Source organism: Rhea pennata, chromosome 26 (assembly GCF_028389875.1).
Source record: "Rhea pennata isolate bPtePen1 chromosome 26, bPtePen1.pri, whole genome shotgun sequence".
NCBI classification, from domain to species: Eukaryota; Metazoa; Chordata; class Aves; order Rheiformes; family Rheidae; genus Rhea; species Rhea pennata.
This window is the reverse complement of record NC_084688.1, coordinates 6,061,856-6,081,582: the sequence shown is the minus strand read 5'-3', so window position 1 is coordinate 6,081,582 and position 19,727 is coordinate 6,061,856.

Here is a 19,727-nt window from a genome sequence, read left to right as displayed (position 1 = left end):
GGTGCCGGCGCGGCGCCGCTCCGCAGCTCGCTGCGCGGCCGCCCGGCGCCGCGGCTCTTTAAGCGGGAGGCGGGGCGGCCCCCTCCTCCCGTCCCGTCCCGTCCCGTCCCGTCTCGTCCCGTCCCGCCGGGCACCGAGCCCGCCCGCGGAGCCCGGGGCTCCGAGGGGACCTGCCGACCCCCTGGCCGCCGCCCCACAGACTCTCTCCTCCCTCTTCCTCCCGGCCCCGGGACTGTGGGTTGTCCCCAGAGCTCCGGCAGCCCTCGGGGATGGGGTGCCTGGCAGAGCTTGGCCAGGTCCCTCCTTTCCTGCGAGCTGTCCAGCAGCGGTCTCCTTGCCTGGTACCTGCGGGAGGTGGGCAGGGGCTTGGCAGTCTCCACACCAAGCTCAAGGATGCTCGGCAGCATCCTGTGCAATAATAACGGTATATGAAGTGGGAGAGTGTCTTATTTCACCTGATGTTCACCCAACACATTCCTGGTTCCACTGAAGTTTGCTGCCAAGTGCACTGATGGTCACAGACACAACAGGTAGACCCAAACACATGCTCTGGAGCACTTTCTCCCAGGCACATATAACCAAATATGCATTGCACAAGCAACATCTCATAGAAATGTTGGTGGGAAGGATCCTCCAGAGGTCTCCAGATCAACCTCCTGTTCTAAACTAGCTTGTCACCAAATCTACACCACAACAGCTTTGGCTTTGTCCAGCCAAGTCCTGCAGTCCTCCAAGAGTGGAGATCTCCACACCTCTCTAGGCACTACTTCTAGGACTGCACCACTTTCCAGAGGAAGGATTGTCTTCTAATGCCCAACCTGATCATCCCAAGATCAACTATGCACACATTCACAAACATTCATAGAGAAACTTAACAGCAAATTTCCAGGACCCAATAGGCCCTCTGGGACAGATGTTAGCAAGGTGCACCTCCAGTGCTCTGAAAATGTTCCCATAATATCTCAGGAATATAGAAATACATGCTCCTGTGTGGCAGGGCTCTAGACACATACTCACACACAACAGTCTCAAACTAATCTATGCAGTCAATAAATGAAAATGGCAACTTCATCAAGCTGAGGGTGCACTGCTGCCTTTCATATCCTCCTCCATCAGCTTGTGTATTTGGAAAGTTCACAAAGCAAACAAAGTGAGTGCAAGCTTTTGAACTACAGCACTTTATAGTGATATTTAAGGAACGTATGTTGAATCTGTAAGCCCTGCAGCAGTGTCTTCAAATAGCTCATGATGGGGCGGATACTCCTGAGATCTGCTTTGTATTACTGAGGCCACTGCTGTTCTCCTGCCCACACCTGGGGCTTTTTCTTTTGAATTTCCTACATAGGGGCTCCTGGTAGCAGGTCTTCCCAGGATAGAGACCTCTAACCATGCCTCTGCCTAAGACTGGCAGAGGGTGGAAGATCTAGAAATATTTTCTTTTCAGAACATGTAGGTATGGGAGTTAGCCTTTGGCTCCCTTGCCAAAGTTGTTTGTAACACCATTCAAGCCCAGCCACACACTGAGTCCACACTAGCATGGCTTTTTACCACAGATACAGTGTGAACTGAATCTACATAGAGGATTTGTATGCAGACTTCCAAAAACCAAAATCTTGGCATTCTTGTACCAAGCAAAAGGCAGCACAACACAGTAAGATCTCTAGGAGCAGGTGTGGTGATGTATGTCCATGTCTCATTGCACTGCCACATAGGCAACATATTAGTGTGCCTCAACCCTCCACTTGACTTTGTTCCAAGATTGCAGATCCTAGTCTGCTCTGCCTAGAAGACACAAAGAGATGAGTTGTCCCACCTCCTGCCTGCACAGCCCTGTTTCAGTGACTGGTGATTTTAGGAGAGGGATCAAGATTAGTAGGGACAACATTAACAGTCACAGTCTCATGCTGGTCTTGCAACAGTAAGAAGAGAAAGCCCTGCTCTCCTCCCATGCTCTGTCTTGAACTGGCCATATCACTTGAAGCATGGAGGTGCAGGAGGATGAGGTTTCTTTCAAGAAGGGAAACAGAGGAGGGTAATGATATGTGGCTGCATATCAGAAAAGGATGATCTGCAGTCCCGTGAGGGAGTGTCGACTGTAGTCTCACACACTATGAAAAATGAGGAGAAGAAGGGCAATCCAGATATCTTCACCCTTTACAGAGCTCCTCAACACCTAATATTCTTCTCTTTCCTAGGACACTGCTGACTCTCCATGGCCTTTCCCTCAGAACTTCCTCTGCTACAGCCTCAAATCTTCTTGCTCAAATATTCAAGGCGCAGCAAAATTCAGTTTTGCCTACTCAGCTGAGAAACTTTGCTCCAGCTCTGCTCTTGACAGGGCTCATTAGATGTAACATAGAGACTCATTCACTTAGTTTTTCCCCTCTAGAGGTGTTTTCATAGGAGTACCTTTTGATGCTATTTCTCACCAAATTGTATACAAATTATTAGGAGGAGATTGATTTTGATAATCTTTTCACTGCTTCATTCAATTCTTGCTACAATGGCAGCCTTCAGAGGGTACTAACATAAGCTCTGAGGAAGCATGGATACTAGTATTTGCTGAGAACACATCACAGAACACAGTTTTCAAGCTGAAAATATTCTTCAGCTGCAGTGTTCAGCCACAGTGCAGTGACATCTCCAGTCAGATGCCACTAAGGGAAAGACCAGGAGGAAGGTGGCCACCTGTCTCTGAATCTGAGACTAGAAACCCATTGAGAGTGCCATGCCTGGCAGTGCCATGGTCAAGTCTTGATATTTCTGGCAAGAAGGCTACAATGCATCCTCTGGTGGTCTGTAATCCACCTGAGCTGGGACTTGCTATCCAAATTCAGGTGCTCTGGTGTGACAGAGCCCCAAGCCTTTGACTGCTGAAGCAGCCAATGTTCCTCTTCCCAGGCCACCCAAGAAGCTATGACACCATTACCTCCTCCTAGGTGCTCAGCACAGCATGCAGCCCCCAGGGTATCAGTGGAGCTGCATGAGTGTTCCCTGACCTACTTCAGTCCTAGTGAATTGGCTTAGCAAAGTCTGTTTTGTGAACCATGGCAGGCAGAGGAGTGGTTCTAGTAGTCCTGGCTGTTCTTGTAAGTCCAATACTGCTTGGTCCAATGCCCATAGGCAACTCCTCAGGCATGCCATGAAGCCTAGCAGGGAGACAATAGAGGCACAGCCCCCACAGGACTATGCAACCCCTAGAGGGATCCTTCCAGGAAGGATGAAAAGAACCTACCAGGATCTGGGTGATGAAGTACTAGCAGAAGACTATTATATGCTGTAGTATAGGTCTTTGACCTTAATCAGAGAATCCTGAAAGAAGGACCAGCTTACTGAGGGCTGTCAAGGGAGGTAGGTGAGCAGTGGTGGGGAAGAAGGCACAAACATGTGTCTTATGCCTCCTGGAAAGTGTCTCTGCTGTGAGGAAGCAAACCTTGCCATACAGTTTGGGAGCCTCAGGCACAGCTAGATTTTCACATCTTTCGCAGTATCTTCTTATACTGGGAGAGTTAGGGTAGATAGAAGACATTTTGCCTTCTGGCTGGTGTGAAGAAGGGAATCTCAAATAGTCTATAAGAATTTAGGGAGGTGATGGGAGCTGTCAGTCATGCTTTTTGGTTGTGGTCATAATATCATAGCTGACCATGCATGTTATGATCCTGCTGAGGCAATGTCCACAGTGAGGAGCTAACGGGAGGGAAGGTCAAGAAACTGGGCAAGCTGTGCATGCTCTCATGCCCTGCAGTGGGTCTTTTATGTAGGGATCATGTCCTTCTTGGTCCCACTTCTTTCTACCAGCAAATGAAGCTCTTGGAGAGGTGGTAGGCTAAGGTAGGACAACCCCTACTTGTACCTACTGTTTTTCATCCCAAGCCACAATGGCAGGAACAATAAAGATGAGGTCTGCAGCAAGACATGTCAAATGAATAGCACAGGGGATGACATGAAAGATCATCTCTTCCCTAGATCTCTCTTCTTTCCTGGTTCTGTAGGGGAGCTACTGTAATGGGACTTCTTCCCATGACTTCTGCCTAAGGTACAAACTGTGAGAGAGACAAGTGTTGGGAGGGAAGGTGGTTCAAACAAGGAGGGAGGAGTGCATTTGTGGAGATGCTGATGGGGCAAAATGCAGTAAAACTGCAGCTGTTTGGTTTATCAGTGAAGAAGTGGGTCAGATCGAGGATTAAGTGAAAAGTAAGTTGGTGTTTGAGGCAGGGAAAGAGATGTCAGGAGGGACTGGGCAGGCCTGGAGGAGGAGAAAGTGGTGGTAGAGGTGGACATGAGGCAAGCCAAAGAGCAGGGATATAGGTGGTTGAGTACGTGGGCCAGGCAACACTTTGTGCAGGCAGCAGGTATGGAAAGAGTAGGGAAGAGTAAAGATGTGGTCTTTTTTCAGAGACAGGGCTGAGGCTCAGATGTGCTGAGGATGTGAGAGGAGAAGAGTGCAAAAAGGACATTGGGGGAAGGAAAACTGGGGAAATCAGGAGACCAGTGGTTTATCTGTATGGGTGAGAGGGCTATCCTAACTGCCCTACTCATCGCACCCTGCACAGCACAGGAGATTTCTGTCCAGTTAATTTTTTTTATTTCAGCTTATTTGAGCTGTGCTGACTTGAAAGCACTTTTAGGGATAACACTTTAGAAGGCACAATAGCTCTATTTCTTCCAAAACAAGTTTTTCCAAGTTACTCTCTGTTGATGCTCTGTTCACTGTCCTATAGCCATTCTATGCAAGCTTCTATATTAGTACTTGTTTCAAACCCACAATTTACATAGCCTTTTAACTATGGAATTTCACAGAGCTTTAACTGATTTGCAACTGCCATCTGTCTCCTAATGGATGTACAAAAGAGAGGCACATACTATAAGGTTTTTGAGAAATGGTATTTTGAATGGCTTTAAAGGAAAGCTCTTAATCAATATCTCTTTGTGATGGAGTTTGGCCTCCTGAGAGTTTCCAATATTCATACATTGATGACATCTAATATAACAGTAGAGCTATCATAGATATATGATAAAAAACAGAGTTCCTAAATCCACTCCTGCTGAAGAGAGAGAAACATCAGTGTGACTTGTAGAGGCTAATTCTCCAGCTTTGCAGAATTTAAGGAGATGTTTAAAGTGGAGCAGGGGTCATAAGTTACACATTTTAAAACTGTGTCTCTTCTAAAATATAGAAGTCATCTAAGTTGTGTCACAGCCCCAAAGGCCAGATCTCCCATGTAAGAGAAGACTGCAGAGTTCATCACATCAGCTACTCTAACAGGAAGCTTCAAGTCTGGCTGGCAGATAGAAGAACCTGGTATTCTTTGTCTTACCAAGAATGTGGCAGCACAACCAGTACTGGCATTTTCCCATCCAGAGGCTTTACAAAACCCACTTCTGGTTTACCATATTTAAGTTGTAAATTAGTTCATCCAACCCTATTCTGGTCAAAGAGCATCAAAGGTAAATGTTTCAGTTCTAGATCCAGCCATCAGAGCCCCTCTTCTCTTATGGCTTCGGTCTGTGCTGTGTTAACGTGGTACATGGAAGCAGGTCCCATGCTTTGGAGGAGGTGCACAGCACCCATTTCTTGTGCATAATCTTAACCCACAGAACAAAAAAAACTTTCCTTTCTCAGCTGAAGGAAGTTTGGAGATGCACCAAAACAAATGCTATCAAGCACCTTGCCCAGGGTCTGCATAACAAGGCACCAGAGAAGAGGAAGTGGACAAGGAAGTGGAACTAGCATTTTGGGGACACTCAACCACCTACTGCTGCAACCATTCAGCTGCAATTTACAGTTAGCTTCTATGGAGCACAGAGTTCATCTGCCTCATCCCCAAGATCTAAGCAATGTTTTACTTTTCTATTGTTCTTACAGGAGGTTCATTAATCCCAAGAGAGAGGTCACATCTTTTCTGAAATGCTTCATAATTTGAGATGATAATTGTTATGCAGACTTCTTATCAATACTGGTGTTAATACTAATAATATTAGTTTGCCCACAGCATATCTCAGAAACTAGACAGGATGTTTAGTGCAACAAATGACAAAAAATAGGAGCCAGGCATGTCAGCTGAGTGATCCCTTACATCCTGACACTCTCAAAGTTTGGAATGTTATATAGCCTGCCTGTCCTGGGAAGACTTCTCCTGATATACCCTAAGCCTAGCATGTTGAATGATTTGTTGCTTCTTCTGAATTGTTCCTCTCTCACAGGAATGTGAAGGGACACGCTTGGACCACAGCAAGCATCCTAGCTCAATAGTCTGCTTCCAGCTATCACCTGTATTAGGTGCTCCTGGACTGACCAAGTCATAAGAGGTCTTTTCCTGAACATGTCTCTGTGAACTACAACTATGGATAGCTTGGTAGCTGCCCAGGTAAGACTTGTGTTCACACTTCATGATGTTTTTTCTTCCAAGAATTTTCCAAATTCATGTCTGAATCCAGTTTTTACTTCATGGTTTACCTCTGGATTGAAGAAGCAGCTCCTCTGTTGGTAACTTTCATTGGTAACTCACACTTTCATTGGTAACTCCCTTTGATAACCTAATATTAGAAGAAATAGGAAGTAAACATTCCCTGCTCAGCTCTTTCAATACGATTCATTGTTTCTCCATGTGTCATCTCTTTTCTAGATGCAGTTCTAGTCCTCATTCATTAGTGCAATTAGTCAATATCCTTGATCCCTGCTTTGGTTCCCCCAGATCTTCTCTGTCAATAAGGAGACCAAAATTGCATGCATTATTCCAAATGTGATTTCTGTCTTGGTCTCAAGCAGTAATTCCTGATGTTCTGCTTACCAGGTTGACCATCCTGCAGATCTGAGATGATCCTTATAGAAGTCACCCTATAATCCTTTCCTAAAAGGCTATACCTAATTTAGTACCCATTGTTGAATGGAAATCCATTGTCCATAAAGGGAGACTAGTGAACTAGCTCAGACATAGACACTCATGTTATGGACATCCTCCTGTCATCAGATAGGTCTCTCCTCCCATATTCCGTTATGTCACTCTGTCCTTTGAAACTGGTACTTTTTCTCTCAGCTGTAAGCTGAGGAATAAATAAATCCTCTGTCCATTGCGGATAATCTTCCAGAGCACCGACTGCTTCTGTATTTCTTGACCTAACCATTGTTCTGCAGCTTTACTAACACTCAGCTAATCATATATCTATCTGGCTTACATTCTTCCTTAGTTTATATAAGCAGGAATGTCAAGAAACATGGGGATAGATGAGGGAAGAGCAGTGGACATTGTGCAGCTTGACTTCAGCAAGGCTTTTGACACTGTCTCCCATAACATCCTCCTACATAAGCTCAGGAAGTGTGGCTTAGATTAGTGGACAGTGAGGTGAGCTGAATTTTACTCAAAGTGTCTAGAATTCAGCTCCATAGTGCTCAGTCCAGTCCCTTAACCATTTTAGCCAGGTGTGTCCACAACTCCCAGTCGCTGCATTGGTACAAACAGATAATTTTGCAGGTGGGGAAAAAATGCTATTTTCAAAGTTCTTAACACACAAATCATCAGTCAAGTGGATGTTGATAGGTGAGTTAGGTTTAGGAAAGCAAAATCCAGGGTGTGTACCCAAGTGGAGACTGTTCTGCCCCTTCCCCATTCTCAGACACTAGAGCCATATTCCAGGCATGGTATCAAGTCCTAGATCATATTTGGACCCACAATGCCTAATAAATGCTTTCAGGCATGGTGTTTTATGGATTTGCTTTAAACCAGTTTCCAGGCCACATTGTGTGGGCTAGTAGCTAAGAGTGCAGAGCTTTCTTTTGCAATCAGCTGCATACTCTAGAAGACAGAAACAGCCCTACAAATTAACTAAGGACAAGACAAACAGCAATGAAAAAGAGTAAGCAAGTGATTTAAGAAGAAACAAAGTGTGAAAATGACTGCTAGACTTGAGGGTCCTGAGGGTAAAAATTACTAAAAACTGTTAACAGTTCAACCTCAAATCAATCAGCTGATATTTTCTAGTCAAATAAATTTAAGTGGAGTAGAGTTTGAGAAAGTTATAGAGTAAACACTGTGTTGAGATGAAGAGAGAAGAGCAGAATAGAAAAATTTGGGCTGAGGAGGAAGGTAGGAAGTGTTGATGTAATGCATAACATGGTGGATAAGAGGAGAGGGTTTGAAAAGACACTGATGTACAGCTTTATAAGGAACCAATGAAAAAAACACTATACAAATCTACCTAAATAAACCCTACCTGCAGATTTGCTAAACTGGACCCTGTTTGCGGATCTGTATTGCCTTGCTTTCACAGATGGAGAAATGTCACAACTTGACCCTTAGTGACTGCGACTAGCTGAAAGAGGAATCTGTCCTTTGCTCAGATGGCTTAACTTCGAGACCTAGATTTACAACCTAAATATTTAAAATTGGGCTGATTGAATAGCAAGCCTGAGTCTCGTTCTGATTCTGGAAAAGAGCAAACTGCCAAAGCTGGTTTGCCTCACCTGTCCCATCTCTTGCTCTACTACCATCCCACTGCCAGCAGGTGGTACTGTGCCCCCAAGGATCACAGAAGCAGCAAGGCTTTTCCGTTGAGAAATCCTTCCAGGCAATCTGGAAAGTTGTTTCCTTTTTTTTGTTTGTTTGTTTGTTTTTTCTTTTTTTTTTATCCTGACATTCTTTCTCCCTGAACTCCTGAGATGAAACACTTTTGTGCAAGAGTGCAGCTTGCAGCAGGCACTCCTTTCACTCCTCACAGTAACACTAACCACACAGGCAAGTGTTAACCTCGTTTTTGCTTCCTTTTCATCACATAGTGCAGCTCCATCCCAGAATGCAGGAGGAGATGGGCAATGATGTGCCAATCCCACAGGTACAGTTATTCCAGAATAGTTGTACTGCTGCATCCTCACAGATGGCAACATAAGTGATGAGCAAGGTACCCAAGGCCTTAGGGAAGGTGTCTCCAGGGATGTAATCTGAAACCTGTGCTTCCCCTTGCTGAATGGCCCAAGTTTGTTTGCATACCAGGGAAGCATTATATACAGCCCAGTGCCTCAATTCACTTTGCTAATGAACATGCTACATTTTAATGCTAAGTGATCTGCTGTGGCAGGTCCACTGGATGGCACTGTGTCACACACTCCCCCACTCCTTTTGCAAGTCACACCCATTCTAACATGTTTATTACCTAGATCATAGACTGCAGAGAGCATAGGTGGGCTGCAACTGGTCTGCAGGTCACTGTTGGTCACTGCACTGACAGCATTGCCCTTTATGATGTTTTCCATTACAAATAAAAATGGGCTTTGAGAAAGACTGACAGCTGAGGAGGACCAGCCACTGCTCATAGAAGTATGAGCAGGACACAATATGCTGCACATGCTGGCTCTGATGCACAAATGTAGACACACATGAAGATGGTCCTGCTCTCATACACAGAAAACCTACTCATTTTTGTATGCACTTTCCATCAAAAACATGCTAACAAAGCAATATATGAAGGTAATAGTGGTGTATACAGAGACCCACAAAAAAGGGTTATTTTTACACTAATTCAATTTGCTGCTATGATTCACCACCTAGCCCACAAACAGGGTACCAGGACAGCTAAAGTGGTAAGCTCAGGAGGGGAACAAGTTCCTGTGGCAAGACCGTGACACAGGAACTTAAACCAGGACAGTCACTATGGAGGGGCTGAGGAGCACTCACCTCCCTGTTTGAGACTGGTAACCTTGGGATTCTGGTGCAGAGAGAACCGCACCAGCTGGGGTACGTTTCAGCTGGCTTTTCTGCCTTTTTATAGGACAGAAGTAGATTTACAGCAAAGGGAGGCTTGAGTAGCAGCTTCCTCTGGCTGTGAGACCTCCAAGTGTGGCATGCTTTCCTAGCTACACGACAGGAACACCCCCATCAGGATGTGTAGCTCCCTCAGCCCTCCAACTCCCTTCCGCTATCCAACCCAGGATCATGCTCATGCACTGATTGGTTCTCTGAGGCACGCAAATCCCTTTCAATTTTATATAAGATGGCAGGCATGAGTCTCCTCCCTGTGAAAGCAGTAAGCACAGAGAATGAAAATTAGCAGCTGCAAAGCAGGTCCATAGTAGGATCCCAGAAAACAAGGCCCAATTTAGGGTTAGGAGGGTAGGATGCATGATCACGTGTCCAAGGAGCAGAGGTGGGAGTGGGAATGGTAGATAAACAGAACACTAAAATGTGGCAAAGTCAGGCAAAAATATTTCTCCTAAACCTGTCCAAATACTTCTCAGGTTTTCCAGGTGCTCTTCAGTTAATACCATAATGGGAATGTTCCTCCTGAGCAGAGAGGTTCATTAGTGGGAATGGGCAGCTGATAAAACTTCACTCAGCTTTTGACCAGAAGTTGTGTATTATTATTATGCACAAAAAAAAGACTAAATAGTTAATTAACTTGCAAATCAATACAACATCATCATTGACTTATAGAAGTGCTGGTGGAAAGGGACCTCAGGACATCTCTAATCCAATCTCCTGCTCAAAGAGGGACTAATGTCAGAAACTTTTCCATGGATTTGTCTACCTGAGTCTCCAAAACATCCAAGGATGGAGATCCCACAGCCTCTCTGGGTAATAGTATTCTTTCAAATAGAGTTCTGTGTTTAAAAAGAAACCCAAGAATGGTTGTTCTTCACAATCATATCAATACTACCCTTGTTGGCACCTCAACCCTCCAGTCCCTTTGAATGCTTTGCTTCAGGAGTAGCTTTGCCCACACGTAGCTGAAGGTAGCTACCCAAGAGTGAGCTGGGATCCAATTGCCCAGCCTGGCTTGGCTTCTCCCCTTTGTCCTTCTGCCTCACTTCCATCATAACACCCAACACCCCAGCTCAGCACAAAAGGGGAAGTGGGCTCTAGAGTGATGTCGCAGGGGCAGGAGGGGAAAGAAAAGTCTAGCCTTGTTCCCCGTCCCATATTCCCAGCCATATCTGGTCTTTCATAGCTCCCCATCACACCTGCCACACCAGAGGTCTGCTGGCTTTGACAAAAGAACTAAATGCTCCTGACAACCCATGGAAAAGGAGAATTGGTCTCTGCTAACCCAGGTGAGTCCAGCCGGTAAGGAGATGAGAGCTGCAGGCTGGGCTATGTTTTGCTGCCAGTGCTGTGCTACGCCTGTAGCATGCTCATTTCTCTTGCCCACACCTCTGGCTTCACTTTGCCTTCTAGTCCCTTGAATATAGCATCATATGATCTGAAGCAGAAATTCATGCAGCATTTTACACTGGAGACTTGAAGTACAAGTACCATGAAAAGGAATAGGCAAGGGCATAACCTAAGCAGTACAATACAACTTTGGGATTTATTTGCAGCTGTCATGGGAGAAATCAGAGGAGGCAGCATAGAGCTTAATCAAGAAGAATTTATCCTTTTCACAGTTATTTACTGCATCTGGCCAGCCAGATCCACAGCTCAACCAGAAGAGATCTCCCCTGAAAACCATAGCAAACAGGAAAACCATCTCCCTCTCCTCTTGAAAAGGTCTTCAGCCCCCCCATCCTCCGCAAGGCTGTTTTATGCAGAGGCTGATGTGACAACAGACAGCACGAGCTGTTTATCAGTTCCAAATGCTTAAAAATTTCATAACTGTAGAGGAAATGGGGGCGGTGTGCCCCCATAGAGATAGCGGTCTGCCCTCCAGGGATGGATTCCCCAGGGCAAGAGGTGCACAACTTGTCCTAGTTTTTTTCTGCCTGAGATCAGAATGCATAATTGCAGGAGGAGACAAGGGGGAAAATGAGCCAAAGACTCGTAACTGCAGAGGCCGGTCCCTATGAGCAAAGGGCCACATGTCTCCTTTTATCGCCAGCCATAATTCCCTCCTTGGCTCAAAGGCGGCTGTGAAAAGAGCAGGACTGGTTCAAACTTCCTTGAGGTCTCCGTGGAAACGAGCCCTGCAGGAGCCTTTTCTTCCTTTCCCCCCTTTCCTCTTTTGTTGTTGTTGTTGTTGTGTCATTAAAACTTCCCTGCCAAGGGCCCGGATTGAATCCCTACTGCGCAGCTCCAGGCCTCTTGCCTGCCTCCCAGCCAGCTGCCCTCACCCTCAGCCACCCCCAGCCCAGCCCAGTCCAGCCCAGCCCAGCAAAGCCCAGCCTCACTCCAGCCCCTGACCCAGACCAGCAAAGCCCAGTCCCAGCCCCAGCCTCAGGCCTACCCAGGCCCAGCCTCAGAACCAGACCTAGCCGAGGCCCATTCCTAGACCCAGCCGAGCCCCAAAGCAGCTGAACCCAACCCCAGTCCTAGCCCTAGCCTCAACTGCAGTCTCAGCTCCAGTCCAAACCCAGCCTCAGCCCCACATTTGTCCCCCCTTATTTCATCCTCTTACAGTCCAGCTGAACATCCTTACACTGATCAAGCACATATCGTGATTCTGTGAGCTGTTGGACGGAGCGGTCTCAGCAAGGGCATAAGGGCTTTCTAGATGTGCTGTTCATGCTGGAGTGCTCATACACAGTGAACTAGACCATGCTTGAGTAGAGCTTTCTTGCTATAAGTTTTCAGGCACAGCAAGACTTGTTGGGGGTCCTGCAGAGCACAATGACCTTTGGTAGTCAAATTCTTGGCCATGTATAGCAATACCAGACCCAGCACAGGCCTCATACCTGGTCTCTGAATGCAAGTGATAACCCAGGAAGGCTGAGATCTCCTCCATTAACCCATACCTTTGGCAAGACCACTAGCATGGGGAAGGTGAAGTGGTGCAATTCATCAGCCATCTAACCAGAGCAAAACTGTTGCATATATCTGTTCTGGTGATGTGCCAGCTGTGCTGGACTATGACACTTGCTTTTTGGCATCCTTAGGATTGGAATATGTATAGATGCAGACATTATAGATGGCCACTACAGCCTGGGTAAGTATCAGAATCTCAGTAGGGAGAGAGTCTTCAGCTCTAGCATTGCTCCAGTAGCAGTGTCTGCCATTACCCTACAGTCTGGCCCAGGAGAAGTGCAACGTTAACATAAATACCTGTTGCTCCTTTCAGTCCAACAGCACAAGCACTTGCCTGCATCAGAGGGCCCCATGATTTCCAGCTACATCCTGGAAAGTCACAGTCTGCAGCAAAAATATCTCATCTTATTTTTTTTACCATGTATTCTCCAGCCATTAGGATATTCCCAGGCTGGAGTCCTGGGGAAAGAAGGGAGAGGCATGACTCTGCTCTCTTTACTTTCCGTCCCTTCCCCCAGTTCCTATGATGCATTCCTCCAGATGTCAGAGTAGACAGAGCTGTCTTCAAACAAGCCCAAGACCTGGGGCACAGCTTCTTCACAGGCTCAGCTAGTCCAATTAGTCAGATTTACTGCAGTTGTGAAAAGCAGTTCTGCCTCTCTTGTAGAGCAAGACTGGCCTCAAACACATAGCGCATAAAATTGCCTTTCACCACACAGTTAGAGACTGTGCACTAACTATACAATGCTTTTTACAATGAACCTGTTCCTCAGAAAGCTCTGGGGCTTATGTTGTCTGCTTCCCCACCAGCAAGACTATGTACATCTACAACCATTTATCGACAAGTGCTTATCAGCCATCTACACCTGCTTACACACACCTATGAGTTGACCACATATACACATACTAGCAATCAATGCTCCACATGTGCTCAACCATCCTAATCACACCTCTTCTGTAACCCAAACTATTGCTTCAAATTAATGAAAAATCACAAGAATGAGCAAGAGATCCTAGGGAACTTTGAAAGTTACCCTGCCTGACTGAGGTACTGCTGCAGGGAAGGCTGAACAAGACCCTAAAAGTTATCTGGAAACAATTTCCACAACAGCAACTGATGGCTGATGGGACAGATGCTCTCCTCTGCCAGACTCTAATCTTCCCTTATCTCAGAAGAGAACAGGGATGAGTACAATCAGTGCTTGGATAAAATAACAGAAAGTGAATAGAGAAGACCAAAAGGCTTCCTTGCATGTATTGCTTCTCTATAAGCCCTTCACTGAGGTAATCTGCCTTCACAATATCATGTGGACCAACACAGTTTCAGGCAAAATTGTGCCAATCAAACATAGTATTTATGTCCCTGTATTCACTGAAGTTTGATATGGGTTTCAGTGCTAGCCCACTGTGCTCTCAGTGCGATCATTAAAAACCACGTGTCCTAGGGCTCCATTAGGTGATTCTTTTCTGCAGATCTCCATGGCAAGACAGAGGAAAGCATCTGAAAAACTAAACAGAGTATGACCTATGTGAACAGAGTATGAACTGCTAATGGAAATTAAGGAGGGGACAGTCTGAAAGAAGGATGGGTTTATTCAGTCTGAAACAGCTCCAGTTCAGTGGTGTCCAGGCACTTGGAAACGGTGTCCTTAGAAAATCTGTCTTACTGGCAATGGTGGAGAAAGCAGCATTCAACATTTCTACCTCTTGTATTTCCTGTGATCCCCTGGCCTCAGAACAAAATATATGTGAATAAAAAAGAGGAGAAAAAATAAACAAGGTGGAGTGCCATTTATCCTTCATTCTGGCCTTCAAATACAAGAACTGGAATCCCAGTCCTGCTCATATGTTCAGTAACAAGCAGTGGCATCTATTCTTATTATGAAGTCTGTGATTAATATCTCTACCTTAATGTTCTAGTACAGGTCTGCACAACCAGAGGGTGAGACAGTTCCTAATATGACACACACAGAAGTGACTACTTCCAAAATTTTACAAGTGGGAAATATAGACACAAATAAGGAACATGACCTGTCAGAATCACACAAGAAGTCGTTGATAAAGCCAAGAACACAACCCCAAGTTTCATTTGTTTGTGTATGATAACAGGTGCCACATCAGGTTACTCCACCAATGTTTTGAAAATGTAACCTCTTGCTTCCAAACAAAAAATGGATGTCCAATTCTTTTGGCCACAGGACCTTCTGGGAAATGAAAAGCTTGGTGCAAAAGAGCCGTTAGCCTCTCTGGAAGACAGAATATATTTTAACCAAGCAGTGCAGGATTTCTATACTGTGGGCTTAAAAGAGTTCGTAGAAAAATGAAAGGAGTGCAGGAAGGGTATTTGCAGAGGAAAAAGTCATGAACTTTTCCTTAAAATGATAAAAACAATGATGAAGAGTTTTGCTAAGCTAAGTGCTTTCCATCACCATCATCTCTACTGACATGAGGCCTCAGGCTAAACCTCAGCTTTCCCCTCCTTTATACATGGAACATGCTTCATTTCAGTGGAGTCCCAACAAAAAAAGGAATCATGCTTCAACCTTTAGGATCTTTAGTCAAGGAAAATTTTCAGAGAAATATCAAGCAGAAACATCATCGTAGTGCTCATGTGACCAAGTAAATACCCATCTTAGTACCCCGGTGGATAGGATTCCCCCATGATTACCTCTCCTGCAGGCTACTGCAGGAGCTTTACACATCTCCTGTATGCAGGGTTCCATTGAACATAATGGACTGCCAAACATGAGAAGGCATCTTTCCTGCAATCCAGCATAGGACATGAACATAGATCTGAATAAAACTTTGCTGGAGAAAACATGGATTCAAGGCACCTAACAGGAGGGGAGGATATACTAGTTGAGCCCCTGCTGTGAAAATATGTTGGAGCATACCCCAAGATCATTGGTAATGGAGCAAGTTGAGAAGATACATGGAAATATCTGAAGTTCTTCCAGTCCAAACAAGGTCAGAAGTGATATAATACCCACAGAGACTCTTCTTTAAATCATACAACTCAAGTGTTAATACAAGATGCTATGTTTCCAGGTAATTACTGTGCTTAGGTGTCCATCTAACATGAACTGAGATAGGAAGGACTGGAAAACAATAGAGGAGGAGAGTTTGTTAGGGATAGAGGGAATATTACTATCTAGAAGAGAGGAAATATGGCCAAGAAAACTGAGGGACAGCTGAATTTATAGAGAAATGTTAATGTTATCGGTCATAAGTTAGCAGCAAATCCAGCCTTCATAAAGACATGTTTCGAGTAGTTTAGATTGTGGAAGGTGCTCAGATTGCTCATTTATATTTGGGGTAGGATTGCTTCAGATCTTTACATATTTTCCAATATGGATTTATTTTGAGATTAAAGATGAGTGCCACCAAAAAACTAATTGCTATTTTACCTCCACTTTAGATACTAAGCCCAAAATTTAGGTCTACAAAACAACAAATCCAGCTGCTTCTGAGATCTTGCACTTCCTAGAGGCCCATGGAATCACAGGACTCATATTCTCAGTTTCCATTTCTGGCTATGCCCATAAGTGTCCAAAAGTGCAGTTCAACATCTAAGTTACTCTCCATCACTGAACCAAAGCTAATCTGCAAATTGAGCACCCTAACGCCATTGCTTAGTGCTACAGAGTGGATTGTTGTTCTTGTACAAGCTCTGCCTTCTCCACCACATCAGATCAGGCATCTAAACCCTCTCTGGCAGCAGCTACCCCAGGTCATTCGCCTCTTGCCTTTCCTTGTGTGATTTGAGTAAGTCTCTCTGTGTCACACTGGTGATGGTGCAATTTCACCAAGGCCAGCAGAAGTGCACCAGGAATGAGTTTTGTTCCTGGTGCCTCACACTCATCAACTGTTTGGATTACTGAAATGCATAATGAGACCAAATCCAGGCAGGCTCCATGGTCCCATCAACTTCCCTGCGCACTTGGCTTCTTCCTGCCAGTATATTCCCATGGAGGAAACAGAACCTAAAAGAAGAAAAAGTGACAAAAGTTAGAGCACTGTCCTGCATTATGCTGTAGAGAAAGAGAATTATTTCTTTAATAGGATCACAGTGATCCTTTGCTAGACTGTTGTTAGAATAAATCAAAGGATCGCCTCTAAATGCCTAAACATCTCCTGTGGATGAGCTTGCAGTGAGCTGTACTGCATTGCTAGCACAATACAGAAAAACTCCTATACTGACATTGTAAAAGCAATAGGACTTTTCCTCAGCCGTCCAGCTATATCTGATCAAGATCACTGTTGGGCTAATTCAAACTGGGCTACGAGAGTTGCCCAATATTGCCAAATTATACAGACCAATGTGATTCAAAAGACCCTCAGTAAATAAAACTCTCGGTCAGCAGCATAAGGATGTATCTGCAGATGAAATTTTGAAATTGCGCTCTTTTTGTTAGCTGTCATTTCCTCTTAGAAAGTAACTTTAAAAGTAGGATTTGCAGAAGGACACATAAATATTTGTTCAGGTTAGCATGAAATTTCCCTGGAGTGATATTAGCATTTAAGGATCAGATTTTCATTTCACAGCAGAGAAAAGTGAAAGTAAGTCTGTTGGTTTCATGGCTGACATTGTTTTCAGCCCAATGATACATGTCATGATCCCTGTCGAGAAATGCCTACTGTTTTACAGCTTCATGGATCAATGGACATTTTTCTACTCACTTCAGTGGGAGAAATTTGGAGCCAAGAATCACTTTGAGCTGGTTATTCTGTACCAATCTATCACATTACATGTGAGTAGAATTAGAGATTATAATGACCTTCTGCTCACAGGACTTGCAGGATCTCCAAGTCAAAACAACTGTAGACACACTCAAAAACACATCATATCTCCCCCCACACAACAGGACATCATGAAATCCTGTTGGCTCTGGGACAAACAGTCCATGATGTTTAGAGAAGAAAAAGGGAGTACTGGATGGGAGAAGCTAAAAGGTGTGGGACAGCGAAGAACTCCACGTGAGACTTGATCAGATATCTATTAGAGTCAATGGAGAGCTTTCCCTTGGCGTTGATGAGCTAGGGATCAAATCTTTACAAACATGCTATGCTGTCTGTGGCATCAGTGTGATGCTTGCAGTTACTTAGATGTGGGTAAGTGCCTCATCATCTCTTCTTCTTAGGTAATGCAGCACTTCCTGAGGCACCACTACTACACACAACTTTTCCAAGTGAAAAACAAGGTCTCCAGAGTTTGGGATTTAGGTCACTTTTATACACTTTGTTGTCTGCACAAGAAACACTTTCTGGCTTCTTATTGCCTTGATTTATAAATCCTAACCAAAATAAATTGATAAAGAGCCCTTTGCCTTGTTTTCTGCTGTCTGATGGATGGGAATGTCCCAGCCACCAAGAACAGCCAGTGTCCTGGAGGATGGAGAAATCATCTTTCTCTGTTGCCTGGCTGTCTCACACATGCTCCAACTCCAACTTGTCATTCAATTCAGATTCCAAAAGAAGCTTCCCCAAGTCATATTTCTGTGCAGTTTGGGATTTTTCATCTTTTTCCATATTCATATACAGGATATTAGTCATATACAGGATCATCTGAGATATCTCACTTCAGTCTCTCCTTTGGCTGCCTGTTTAACAGTTTAACATTTCAATGACTAAAATGCTTTCACCTAGTACTTTTACCCTTTATTCTCATTGTGGGTCTCCTAAACATTCACCAGTAGAGGTACAAACCTGTAGAGCATGTTAAGGTCTGGTTTTGTTTGTAAAAATTATCAGTTCTTTAGCTGTACTCCATGCCTATGTCAATTTTGGTATGTTAAAAGTGGCTGTGACCATTTTCTAGTACTGGGATCAGAGAGACAGGAAGAGAGAACAGCCTTCATCCATCCTACTAAACTCAGCCTCCAAAAGTTGGGGTCACATCTTAAGGCCCCATTAGGAATAGTTCCTATTCCATGCTGAACTTGAAATTGTGACTAAAAATTATTCAGGACAGTGCTAGCTGGCCAGGTCAGGACCATGTCAGGGTCTGTGCTTCGGATCTACCAACCTGGACAATAAAGTTTCAGATCTGGGGAACATTTCCCATTTAATTTGGTGGAACAGGTTAAATCCAAGGGTCTCCATACCCATTTGAAAACTATTGTTAATCAAAGCCAAGTGATTTCATGCAGTCAAACATAGTTAGGTATCATATGAGATTTTCCAGGACAGACTATACCTAATATTCCCTTTGGAATTTGAAATCTTACAAGAGGAACAAGCCATGTTTAACATGATGGCTGGTAAGCCCATTGGCCTAAGCCTGGAGAAGCGTGGTCTCATAGTCCTTGCAGCAGATTCAGGGATTCATAAAGAGACAATGTGCAGACCAGAGAGGTGGTGGATGTCCTCTCTTGGACATAAGGTGGCCAAGAACCTAGTTACGGCCTATGAGAACAGTTGATGCAGCTCTACACTACCTCAGTGTCCTAATACAGTAAAATCTTTAAGAACTGAGAATCAAGAGAGCAAGATGAGGCAGGTGTATCCCAGTAATTAATTACCAACAAGGGATTCATTAGCACCCAGAACCTTGTTACCAGGAGAAAGTCTGCAGTACTTGAAAACATCACATCAGATGCATTGGGCTGCTCAAGATAGGACCTCAGACCTCTGTTATAGCTATTGCTCTCCACTACATTAGTTTGGTGGGTACTCCTAAAGAGCCTAATCTCCAGATGGTTATAAATTGGGCCACTTCATAGAACACAATGAAGCTGCAATGGCTCGGGACACTTTGTGAGCAAAAGCACCTTTTTTGACTTCTCCATTGTTCCTGTAGAGTCATCCCCTAGCCCTGCTTCAGACACAATAGTTCCTGTAAATACAGCTTCTCTATGCAATAACAAAGATAGTCAGGGAAAATCTTTGCTGGGTCTATTTGCAACATTCAACCTGTACAGAGAACTGATACTGCTTGTGATGGTCTTTTCTTATTGCTCATATGGGGTTTTTTATTAATATTTTCATTTTTCTGCACCCAGCTATGCATTTCACAAGAAATTAATTATTGGAATATCTTCACATTTTTCTCTTCCACTC